The 12,886-nt window shown below is 36.9% G+C and overlaps 1 long non-coding RNA gene across 6 annotated transcripts in view; it reads right to left on the reverse strand.

Moving 5' to 3' along the window:
- Positions 1 to 12,886, reverse strand: part of LOC147363268 (uncharacterized) — a 588,890-nt gene that overhangs the window by 337,908 nt on the left and 238,096 nt on the right. For all 6 annotated transcript variants that reach the window (XR_015135925.1, XR_015135922.1, XR_015135923.1 and 3 more), the window contains exons 2-3: positions 9,273 to 9,332; positions 2,095 to 2,130 (exon numbers count right to left, since the gene is read on the reverse strand). This is a non-coding gene — a long non-coding RNA (uncharacterized LOC147363268). The remainder of the gene's footprint in view (positions 1 to 2,094; positions 2,131 to 9,272; positions 9,333 to 12,886) is intronic.

Consider the following 12,886-nt stretch of genomic DNA (forward strand, 5'->3'; position numbering starts at 1 on the left):
TTTCGTATGGTTCCCAGTCATCTCAGCTTTTTAAAACTTTAATAGGTATCCAATGACTTAAGAACCATGACCTGAACTTTTAGAACTGTCATATGGGCTCAAGAGAAACAAGACCTATTATATATTCTGTATAAATGGCCTATATCACATTTCTCAGAGGTAGCAGCATCTCTGTGAAACAGAATCTTGGCAAAAATTTCAACACACTGCTTGCCCCCAGCTCCAATTTAGGTCCCTTCACAAGCAAACTGCCATGGGTTTTAACTAATGAAAAACCAGTTTGTTTTTAGAAAACATCCTCATTATTGGCTAATATAACAGAAATGACCAGGAAGAGCATGATTTAATATGGATTAAACATGAATAAAACTCAGAAGCTTTCTTCTTGTTGAATTAGATAATCAAAACTATTAAACAGCATTTCAAAATGCTTTTCATAATCCTGGGACCATTAATGTCATGTTCAAATCACTGTGGATTTTTGTTGTTGTTGTTGTTTTTACTATTCATAGGGATACAATGAGTCATTGGCACATTTCCAGTGCAAGATGCATTTGAATAATACATGACATGCCCTTTAGCTAGCATCATGGTGCCAGATTTAAAACAAGGTAAGAAGTTTCCTCCATGTACACTTGCAGTGTTCAGCTGTTCATAATCTATAGCGTTAACAATTTATCATCAAACCCAGAGACTTGCTGCCAACTTATCAAAGTGGCCACTGGATGCATATGATCAAGTCTGAGCATCTGGCTCTCCTCTGTTCCTGACATTAGCACAGACAACAGAATCAGTGGACTATTGAATGCAATTACAGTAAGCGAGACAGACAATAAAGATTGATAGCGCCTTCTCTTTTTATCACACACAAAACTAGTGGGGGTTAAAGCTTTGCCTTGAGCTGCCTTCATTTAACAATGATTGAAAATATGCAATTGTGTTGGTAAAACACTGTAGCCTGTACCACTTCATTTACTGGACACATTATCAAATTAAATGAAAAGTGAACTGCCAAAAGCAACAGTTATTATATATTAATGATGAATATTTACTTAGCATTGTTCACAAATCATACAGAGAACAGAATCCTTCTTGTTATCTTCTTTGCAGGTTACAGTTGAGTAGGCTTAACATTTCTATGTTTACATTAAGTCTTCTGTCTACAAATCTCTAAATACAGACTTGCACGATTGGTTTTGTGACTAGCCATGTGATTACAATGTGTAATTAATAAAATGCTCAAGTTGTAGATGAATCCTAATTATTGAAGCGCTTTCTCCCCCTTTATGATAATTCTCATGCTTGTAGCTATTCTTGTAGCAAGAGAAACTTAGCCAGGGTACATGTTGTAAACAAGAGGTCAGGAACTTCAGCTTCATGAGCTTCCGAAATTTGGAATGTGAAAAACGATCTCAAGATAGATACAGTCAAGCCACAAAGTTATACTTTATTTTTTCTCCAAAGAGTACTGCTGTAGTAGCCATTGGAGGATATAACAGTCCAGTCATCATTTGACCTCCAAGATAAGAAATATACAAAGGTAAAGGCAATGGAACTAGTGGGCACACAAGGGAAAACTGATCCTATGCCATAGCTGAGACAGGACGAAACTGCATCCTTAAGCAAACTTCAATAGATCTGGGAATACAAAAATAAGTGTCTCATTGCTAAGTAGACAAACATTTGGTGTACACACTGGCATGTCAGAAAGACATGACGGCAGGCAGACATGATTGTAAGTTATGTAGATTAATTCAACATTCTTTGAAAAAGACACACATCTGGCTCTTCCTTTCCAATGAGAGATACAGGAAAAGAGGGCGCTCATATATGAAAAGTAATCTTGTCTCTTTTCTAAGAGCTCAATACCCTGAGAAAGTGACATATTTCAAACAAAAAAGAAAATAAGAAGGGGTAAGAGAAAAGAGGTGGAGAACGAGTCATGGGTTTTCTAAAACCACCCCACTGGTTATTCTGTAAGCAATTAAATACATAGTCATAAGTGTTGAGTTTAGAATTAGAGCAGCAAACATACGTAGTTAATATAAATAGCAGCATGAGGTATAGGATATTCAGCAAGTGTGGAAAACTCACCAAAGTAATAGCATCACTGCACAGTAGATGGAGAATCTGGAAGTAAAAAAGCAACTGAATCAGTATTCATGAAATGTAAAGGAAACAATTATGTTCTCCAGAATTTACCTGGAAGCAAAATCTAAGTGAAATCAGTCTTTCTGAGCACATTTAAATTCTAAGGTCCATGTTGCCTTGAAATTGTTTAGAGATATGTAACCTTTGTGGGTTATTCTCAAACGCAGTTGACTACCAGGTTTATCTCAGGAGCTTTGTAAAGTGCACATCTCTGGGTCCCAATCTTTGAGATTTTTATTCAATACACTTTGGGTGGAGCATGATGTACTCACTACAGAATATATGGAAAATAAAGTATGAAAAAGCTTAAAGAAAACCTATCATCTGTAAACCCACCATTTCTGTGACCCATCTTTTATTTCATGTCAATCTTTTCATTTATGAATGTAGAATTTTTCAAGTCAATAATATTTTCAATAACTTTAGGGGAGTCACTTTACAAAAATATAAATTAACAAACATGTTTATAGCTAAAAATCAGTATATGATGTATCAATGCAATAAAAATATGAAAGAATGTTCCTGCTATCCTTCAGTATCTGTTCTCACAGAGTTAGTTATTGTTAAACACAGATGTGTCTTTACAATCTTTATTTTAGTCTTTACCACATCATTTACAGTGAGATTGTGTCCCGGCCTCTCGCACCCTTTCATGTGGTTTTCTTGTCATTTTCACAATGTGGAGTCATCACTCAGCCAGCCCTTAAGGTTTTTTTGTTTTGTTTTTTTAAGAGGGAATTGTTTCATAGGTAGCTGTAAACTCAGTGTGTCTACAGCAGGAAATGAGTTCAGAATCTTCCTATGTCACTCTTTTGAGCCTCGTATCCTTTATGTATTCATTTCAAATTGATTTGTGTCTGTATTTTACATGATCAAAATCAGACTATACATATTGTTCTGTGAATTGACTTTCATTTTATGTAATTCTGATTTATATCTAGATTTATCCAAATCTATTTTTCTTATTGTTTGTAATAGCTATATAGTATTTCATAATATAAATTATCATAATTATTTTTAGCCTTTACTGTACTTTTACTATTGTTCCTAACTTATTAGTTTTACCAAAATGGTAAAGAATCCACCTGCACTGCAGGAGACCTGGGTTTGATCCCTAGGCTGAGAAGATCCCCTGGAAGAGGGCATGGCATCCCACTCCAGTATTCTTTCCTGGAGAATACCCATGGACAGAGGAGCCTGGCGGGCTACAGTCCATGGGGTCGCAAAGAGTCAGGCACAACTGAGTGACTAAGCACATATACATATATATGTATGTGTATTTTCATTTACATGAAGTTGTTTTACACTATAGATTAGAACTGGAATTTCTGTATCAAAGGTATGTGAACTTAGTAAACCTGAAAATTTATCCTTCCAAAAAACTATATCATTTTCTACTCTCATCCACAGAAATTACAAGAGGGCCCATTTCTCCACAACTCACTGATGCTAAATATTTTTCATAGCTTAATATTTTACCAATATACTGCATTTAAAATGATATCTCACTTTTAATTTTCATTCTCAGCTTCATTTCACATGTTTATTAGCCATGCTCATTTCTTCTAAGAATTGCCTGTTTATATCCTATATGTATTTTTATACTGTGAGATTTATCTTTTTCTTATGACTTTCTAAAAAGCTAACTTTCAATTTTGTACAATGTGAATACACAGAGGCTTTTTTATTCCTTAGAATATTCTTTCCCAACTGATAAGTATTAAAAAAAATCTCATATTTTTATGATTTCTAAAGTTTAGATTTTGAATATCTCTGGAATTTATTTTTATGTACAATCTGAAAATAGTCTTTTATTTAAAAAAAAAAACTCCCCCATGATTCTTCATATCATCCAAATACAGCAACCACTGCCATAGATGGCAATGGAGTCATGGTTTGCATCCTGGAAATCCTTTTCACTGCATTATTTATCTGTAAACTTGAGATAATAAAACATCTTAAGGATTGTGGGAAAATTAAATGAGCCTAGCATGGTGTCGCCCACAGAGAAAATGCTCAATCAACATCAGCTATTTGTTTCATTAGCATTATTACTTTAACATAGCTCAAACACCTGGTTTTTGTATTCAATTCAAAGTGTCTTTCTACTTCCCAAATTTCCCTCAAAACTAAGGGCTGTGTCTTGATGAATGTTTTCATAGGACAATTTCCTTCATGGAGCCAAGAGTTTCTTAAGGAAATGCCAATTTGAAAATGATAGGTACTTTGATTTTGTTGGTCATCATGCAATTTCTAAAGTAGTCGAGTCCTAAGGGCTGTAAGAGCCAAGTGCTGGTTGATGCACATGGATTACAGTATAGAATTTCGAGTGCTGTTGGCCATACTTTGCAGAATCAAAGAACATGTCTGGCACGTAACTATGTATTTATAAAAGACTTGTGGGTGACGTCTGTCACACAGCCCAGTCATGAATGTCTAGTGGCCCTTGATGTGTCTAGAACTCTTGCACAGGGAGGCTGAGCCACTATCTCCAATAGACAGATGGAGGGCTTGGTGGCTTGTCCCTCGGAGAGACCAGAGGACATACCCCTGGTCTGTGTCACTTATGTTGCACAAGCAGAGGATCTCCAGGGGAAAAAAGGCCAGGTTCCTGAGAAGCCTCATGCTGTTGGAAGACGCCAGTCCCCTTTTTCCATTGTCCTTCTGATTCATTACTCTCCTTTTCTGCCAAGGATCTTTCGGAGGACAAAAGGTGACATTAAAGCCTGCTCATGCTTTATCCACACTTTTTGAGTCCAACTCTCTATCAAAGTCCACTTAAAAACTGTTACAAAGAATTGCTCCTAGCTCCACCTCTAAAAGCAGGATCAAAGTCTGTAATCAGAGAAGATTCAAGAAAGGTATTAAATTTGTCCAGTAACAGTGTTCAGTGTAGCATTTTATAAGTATCTGTGGTTATTATGATTATCAGATATATAATATTAAATATTTATATATAAATAAGATTATTAATGAAAATTGCTTAGTCATGTCCAACTCTTTGCAACCACGTGGACTATACAGTCCATGGAATTCTCCAGGCCAGAATACTGGAATGGGTAGCCATTTCCTTCTCCAGGGGATCTTCGCAACCCAGGGATCGAAGCCAGGTCTCTTGCATTGCAGGCAGATTCTTTACTAGATAAATATTTATTGAACACTGTTTTAGTCTCTTAGGGGAACTAAATATAGACTTGGTGGATTAATAAACAGAAATTTATTTCTCATAGTTCTGGAGGCTAGAAGTCGGAGATCAAAATCCAGGCAGATTCAGTGTCTAGTGAGGACCCAATTCCTGGATTGTAAAGAGCCACTTTCTAGCTTATGTCTTCATACGGCCTTTCCTCCATGACGCTCCTTGAGAGAGAAATCTCTCTCTCTTCTCTTAAGGGCACTAATCCTATCATAAAGGTCCAACTCTTATGATCTAATCTAAACTTAACCACCTCCCAAAGGCCCCACCTCTTAACACCATCATATTGGGGGTTAGGGCCTCAACATATGAATTTGGGAAAGACAAAAATATTCAGTTCATAACAATAGTTACCCTGAGACAGGCAACATGCTAAACACTTTACATGCATTATCTCAGTTATCCTCCCATCCTTTGAGACAGTTCTATTTATTATCCACAACATACATAGCAGAAATCAGTGGGAGGCACAGGGTGGCTAAGTACTAGGCTGAAGGTCACAGTTAGTACATAGTGGAGCAGACTCAAAAACCTGCCCTCTTAACCTCCAGGTCTGCCCTGCTGCTGTTCTAGCATGGAAAAGAGAGGACTTCCCTTTTTAAAAAACTCAAGCAATATTTGTTTTCTTAAATAAGGTTTTCTCTCTCTCCAGCCCTCACTTCTTAAAACAACAAAATACAACCCCTTATGTTAGTTGTAATAAATTACTTTCAATCAGTTATAATAAAAATGCATAAGACAATGAAGGTTGGGGAAACTAATCTGTAAATAAGCTCACAGAAATAAATGAAAAAAATGATCATTTAAATATCAAATGTTCTGGGAGTCTAGTTAACATACACTGAACTGAGTGCTCCCAAATTCATATGTCTAAGTCCTATAGTTTTCAGAATATACTCATATTTGGAAATAAGGTCTTTAAAAGAGTGATTAAGTTAAAATGAATACTTTAAGGTGGGCGCTGATCCAATACAGGAAGCCCAGGTAGCGCAGTGGTAAAGAATCTGCCTGCCAATGCAGTAGATGCAGGAGACATATGTTCGGTCCCTGGGTCAGGAAAATCCCTTGGAGTAGGAAATGACAACCCACTCCAGTATTCTTGCCTGGTAAAGCCAAGGACAGAGGAGACTGACAGGATATAGTCCATGTCAAGAGTCATCCTGTCGTCCAGAGCTGGACAGGACTGGGTACTAATCCAGTATGTCTGGTGTCCTTTGAAGAAAACGAAATTTAGACACAAAAAGATAACACACACATGCACGATCAGAGGGACAATCACGTGAGGACCCAGGGAGAAGACGGCCGTCTGCAAGCCAAGGAGGGAGGCCTCAGAAGAAAGCCAGTCTGCCGACTCCTTGATCTCAGATCCCCAGCCTCCAAAGCTGGTGAGAAAAAAAACCTTCACTGCTGAAGCCACCCAGTTTGTGTGGTATTTTGTTACGGCAGCCCTAGCAGACTAACACCAGTATTTTTGTGAAAGAGTGTACCAGAATGTAGGATTCACTGGGAATTTAACTCATGGCTTCTACAGAGGCTACTAATAAGTTGCAAGAATTTAAAGGAGTAAAGTGGAAATCTGAAGGATACAAAAACAATCTTAAGCCTGGTGAAAATAACTATTTTCACTTGAAAATACCCTACTTTTCATAACCAGGATTTTTTCATTCCCCAGAAATAAATACATAGATAGGCAGATATTTTTCTCCCTTTCTGCCTCTCTCTCTCTCTCCCCTTCTGTTAAGATTTCCTTCATCATCCTTTATTTTACTTCTCCATAGGTTGGATAGGTGTGCTGATTAGGCTAGAAATATCTGACCATAGAGAAATGAGTTAACTAGAGACACAGTATGAGGTTCTAAATGGTGAACTTCTCCTTAGCATCCAGTTCAGATTACATATTGGTTGAACAGGATAAGTAACAAGAAATCAACTCATTTCTTCTACTTGTGGTTTCCCCACTCACATTACCTCATCACAGCAATGTCTCCTCTTTTGCCATCAGTCAATGGTGCTGGGAGCAAAATCAAACACTGACCTGTGCTGGAACGTTCTCCTCTGGATCACAGCCATGTTCCCCTAGGAGCTGTGGGAAAACTGGCTTTACTCCAGGAGAAGTCAGCCTCCCCTCACTGCTGCTCACTAATAACCTTTCCTCGTTTTTGTTCGGATCTTAATGACCTCAACCTTTCACAAGAGGTTTGCCTCCCCTTTTTTTTTTTTTTAATTTTTCAACAGGAACACAAAATAGCAGATAACCCAAAGAAATGAATATAATTTAGATGGAAAATAAAATCTGTCTACCACTGTGTGTATGCAGCCTGTGCGTCTCATTGGCATGCACCAGATTGGACTAAATGGCAAGAATTTCCCAAGGGAAGACAATCTCCAGATACTGCTACAAAAGCTTTATTCCCCACACTCTGCAAATTATTTAATTTAAACACTGCTTGATATGACTCTCTGAGGAGAAGGGTGTTTTCCCAGATCCGTTTTTAATTTGTTGGTGTGTGTATATATGAATGTGTGCATATAGAACCAGCCTCACAAACGCATTCACAGCTACAGAGACTGAGCACCAGCTTCTGATCAGCAGAACCCGGGGCTGCAAATTACTGTTTAAAAGTAGGAAAATGATGAAATTCACATGTAATTTCTTCTCTCTTTTTTGGTGAGGAAAAAGGCAAAGGTTCAGTTGTTCATATCCTAAGGTCCCTGCTCCCAGACACTTGGGAGATAAAGCTAAATATTTTTTAAAAAATCGGTGTGTGTCTGTGTACATGCACCACGTGTACTAATTTCTCATACTAGAAAATGGTCATATCTGTGGATGCATTTTACTAAAGCACAAGGAGCAATGCAAAGATGAATGAATTCATCTCCATCAGCATTGGGAAGTGCTGCATCACGGGTCAGAGACTAACTTATAGCATTCTTTTAATCCTTCTGCTTCTTCCACTAGCCTAACTTTTGCTTTTTGGCTACATATTAATCAGGAAGGGATATCCGCTGAAACAAAACCCTGAATGTTTTATTATGTATTTTGCCAAATTTCGTCTCGAAAAATCTTGCCTTTTTAAAGAGTTTATAGGTCCCATTAAAGCATCCAAATGAATTTCTCCCCTGGACAGAACCTCTTACGTAAGATTCTACAGAAGGGCTAACCCTGCCACAAATGCATACATGCACACATAGGGCCCACGCTGGAAACAGTCTTGTTATCCTGGCTAACCCAATTTAAAAGTAAATAAGCATTAAACAATAATTTCAATATTAACTTACTCTTCTTGCTTCTTCATCGGAGCAAGCTAAAAGCACGTGAACTTCCTTTCACCCTTTGCCCAGGCCTCCTGTAGAGCTCTCCCTATGTGGTACCCTCAGCACAGGTGAAGTGACCTCCTTCCTCCCACCAGCCTAGCTATTTATTGACATAAGCTTGCATTCTGGGGCATTATCAGCTTAATGCATAATTCAAAATCTCGTGCATGTGGCCTGCACTTTTGCCTCTTCCCCTGCATTCTAAATGAAAGATAAGAAGAAGTATTTCCAAAGTAGGCACACAAAAGGATTCCTGAACATCCACAGAGCCCCATCCCTATGCCAGCCCTCCCCTATCCCTTAGAAGACCGCTGGCTCTGCAGCTCCACACTGCTTGATATGAGTCTGAGGACAAGGGTGTTTTCCAGATCCAATTTTAATTTGTTGGTGTATATATATGCATGTGTGTATATAGATCCGGCCTCACAAACACAGTCACAGCTACAGAGACTGAGCACCAGCTTCTGATTAGCATAAAGATGCTACACCCTCACAAGGATGCAGGGCTGAGAAGAAAACAATCCCAGGGATGGTCAGAAAGTGTATACTGAGCAGAGAGACCTGAGAACCTTTGGGAAGAAGAGGTCTCTAGGAGTTGGAAAATCACAATTACCTGGAGTCATGTTCTAGACCAGCAGTCAGATGTTTCCAGCAAAGCAATAGTTTCAAATCTCTGTAAATCAAAAACAGAAAAACTAGCCTTAGAATTTGTATCTTTCCCCCTCCACCAGCGGGACAGGGGAAGCTTTATGTGTGGTGGGCGGGGACAGAGGACAGTGGGCAGGTGGAGAAGCTTTTCTCCACGTCTGAGGGAAGAAGAAAAGGGAAAGGCAGAAGGAAGACAGAGGGGAGGCCCAAAAGGGAAGAGAGAGAGGGGAGGGATCAGGGTGCAAACTGACTGGAGGACACGACAACGAGGACAGAGAGGAGTCTGAGAAGGCTTTAAGATCAACTGTATGAGAAGGCGAATTCAGTCAAAATCAGTTGAGGGGAAGTGGCTCCAGTGATTTTTCTCCCCCATACTGAATTGACTGCCTTCTGATTGAATTCATCAAATTAACTATTTTTTTTTTAATGATGTATGAAACGTGAGAAAACAAATGGATAATCTCACTTGCAAATACACAGATCCAGGTAACCTGTATGCTCTGATTTGGACACATTAACAAATTGGCCAGTATAAAGTCACATACATAAAGACAAGACACACATATGCACGCATATGGTTATGTGAGGGGCAAGAATGAATTTTTTCAAAGTGTCATTGCTGTTTCCCAACATATTCACAAGCATACTGTACAGTATGTTTGTGAACTAAGTATCCCCAAAATTGTCTTTTTGGAAAGCAGTTTATCCCTGATGGAGAAAGTATGCTGCATAAACGCACCAGCATCGTTTATCAGCACCATTTTTTAAAAGTCAGGTTCACCACTCCTAATGCACTTCTGTCAAAGTCAGGACATGAGACTAAAAACCATAGGTCACCAATATCATCTGGACTTATTACTAAATATGAGATTCTGGTAGATGCTTTTTACATGGCTTTTGAGTCCACCAAGCAGTAACTCCTCCTTTTTTATAAACATAAGGATATGAATTATTAAAAAATTAAAGACATTTAGAATAATGGTCCTCTATACGCAAAGTATTTATTTCAACTTTCATCATTCATAGTTTATTGCATTGATTTTTTTTCATCAGTTTACTTAGTATTAGGCTTCCACTGAACTCATCAATAAGAAATGAATTTTGGTAACTTTCAAATCCACTATATTATTTTTCCTTTTATTTGTAGTGAATTTTTCTTCTCTCAGTGGTATTACTGCAATAAGTCAGTCATTATTTCTTTATGTTTTCCCTTCTTTCTTTAGTATTTCATTTCCCTTTACAGCACATCTTGTGATCACAAAGAAAACAGAGACACTTATTTCTTTTAACAGTTGAAATTGCTGCAAGTGATTTAGCTGTCATTTAATTTGATTCCTCTCTTCTGTCTGTGGAGAAATATGTTTAATGTACTGGAAATTATGTTAATAAGAAAAAGCATTATCTCATTTAATGAAATAAATATACAAATATTTCAAAATAAAATAAAGAGGCAATCTTCACTGAGAAAAATGTCTCTTATGGTTTGCATAAAATAAACAAATGGGAAAAATTATGAATACATTGAAACACTGACAAAAATGATGCCTACATTCAAAAGGACAGGGGAAGTTCAGTAACTGAATTAGCCACAATTTAATCAAATATTTGTTGTAAAACTCCAGGCACATATGAAGGATCAAATTATTAATTTTATATTTCTGATTACTGTAAGAAAGATCATTTTATTTCTCTGGAATGGACACTGGGTCTTTGAAAAGTTTTCTTTGTATTTTTTCCTCTTCTATTTCAGTTGGTCTTTCAGTGATTGCTACTGCTTGAATTAATAATTATCAGCAACTCATTGAAAATGTGACCCAACCCATGTAACTATAAGAAAGGTTAGAATTCCTTTGATTTTGCTAATCAAAACAGAGTCAATGAACTCGTTCCAAAGCTTTTATATATTAAAATTTATCTAACGCACAAAAAGGTTAAATAAATATTGTTAGTGATTTGAGCAAAACTTGAAGCAATTATGCAATAAAAGCATGACCACAGTAACAGAAACACATAATTAGCAATTTAATTACTGGCATGAAGACAAGCTAAAGATGTCAATAAAAAAAAAATCTTTAGTGACAAGCTGATTTTATTCTCTTTACTGCAATTTGTGAGAAATATTCACCACCTGATGAATAAAACCATTTTTATACAAACTATCTAATCTTCCACAAACTGAAATACTCAATATAAAATATTTTTTATTTCATTTCATTGCATAGTGAATCATATTTTTTCCCATTTAGATTAGCACTTTCTCTTCTCTGAAAGTACAATATTTCCAGTCAGCAAGTAAAGAGTATTATGTTTTTTTAAAATGAGTTAAAGTAGCAGGTGTTCTTTGTTTCAATTTCATTTTTTTTCCAGCTTCAATAATGTGTTTGACAGAAATGCTTTCTTGTGTATGACATTCCAAATATTCTATCTTTTCTCATCTCCAAGTTTCAGCTGAGAAACACACATAAACCATGGATTGTTTTAAAAGGAGATAAATTGTCAACTACAGTAGGAATAGTCAGGCTAATTAGACATTCCTCTAGGGCTCACAATTTCTTTTTCTCCATCTCTGTATTTAGAGTTATGGTGTGAGGCAAAGGAGAAAAATGAGTAAGTTCAGTTTACTGTGATATGGTCCACTTGTATTTTTTTCAGCACCATCCCAAGTTTCAGATTTTTAAAGTCTGAACTACTTATCTTAAAGTGTTCAGTGAATGCTTACTACCTCATATGTCACTGGTATTTTACCAGTAGCAGAAAACAGATATTTCAAGATAGAACCATATTGAATGAAGTTTTCCATCTTGTGATAAAAAGTGGATCATTTTGGCTGGTATTTAATAGCCACTTGTACAAGCCCTGTGCATGGAGTGAGATCATGAAAGTCAGGCTTGCTAAAAAGTGTTGTCTATAAAAATCCTTAGGGCATGATGGAATACACTTAAAAAACAATAAACTCTAGCCACCAGGAACAGAATAAATAATAATTCCTAATACCGCTGCCTTTTATAATTAGCCTACTGATTCTAATCATCTTGGCATATAGTTTCAAACAGATAACTAAATATTCCAGTTTTGAAAGAAGGGTATACAATACTAACTCAAAGAAAGATTCTAAGGAAATTGAAAATGTTTTTAAAAGCACATTTTATTTGGCTGTAATTTGATAAATGTGAACAGAGCAAGTATTTGGGAGACTACCTATTTGGGACTTCTTGCCTAATATATCAGTTATTAGAACCATTCATTTTTAACACATAGTTGGATTAGAGGTCCCTTGCATCCATAAAAAGTTCCATTTTCTGGTGAGCTTTTCATCACTATTCATTATATATCACAATCAGCTTCTAAGTTTTTGTTTGAACTATAGACCTAAACTTACTTGGATTTTTCAACTGTAATCATACAGGCTTAAAACTCTCTTGCTTTCTACACTTTTGTGGTCCAGATACAAGCTGTCATTATCAAGCATGTTAATTTACAAACCTCCAGGGAACTCCCTGTGTCAGCCATTGTAGAGGATGGTCAAGCAATGGTACCTGCCTTTGGAAAGCTTACAGGCTAGTAAAGAAGATGGTGTGT

The sequence above is a fragment of the Bos grunniens genome, chromosome 11 (genome assembly GCF_055505025.1).
Source record: "Bos grunniens cultivar Pamir isolate PY7600 chromosome 11, Bosgru_T2T1.0, whole genome shotgun sequence".
Taxonomy (NCBI): Eukaryota; Metazoa; Chordata; class Mammalia; order Artiodactyla; family Bovidae; genus Bos; species Bos grunniens.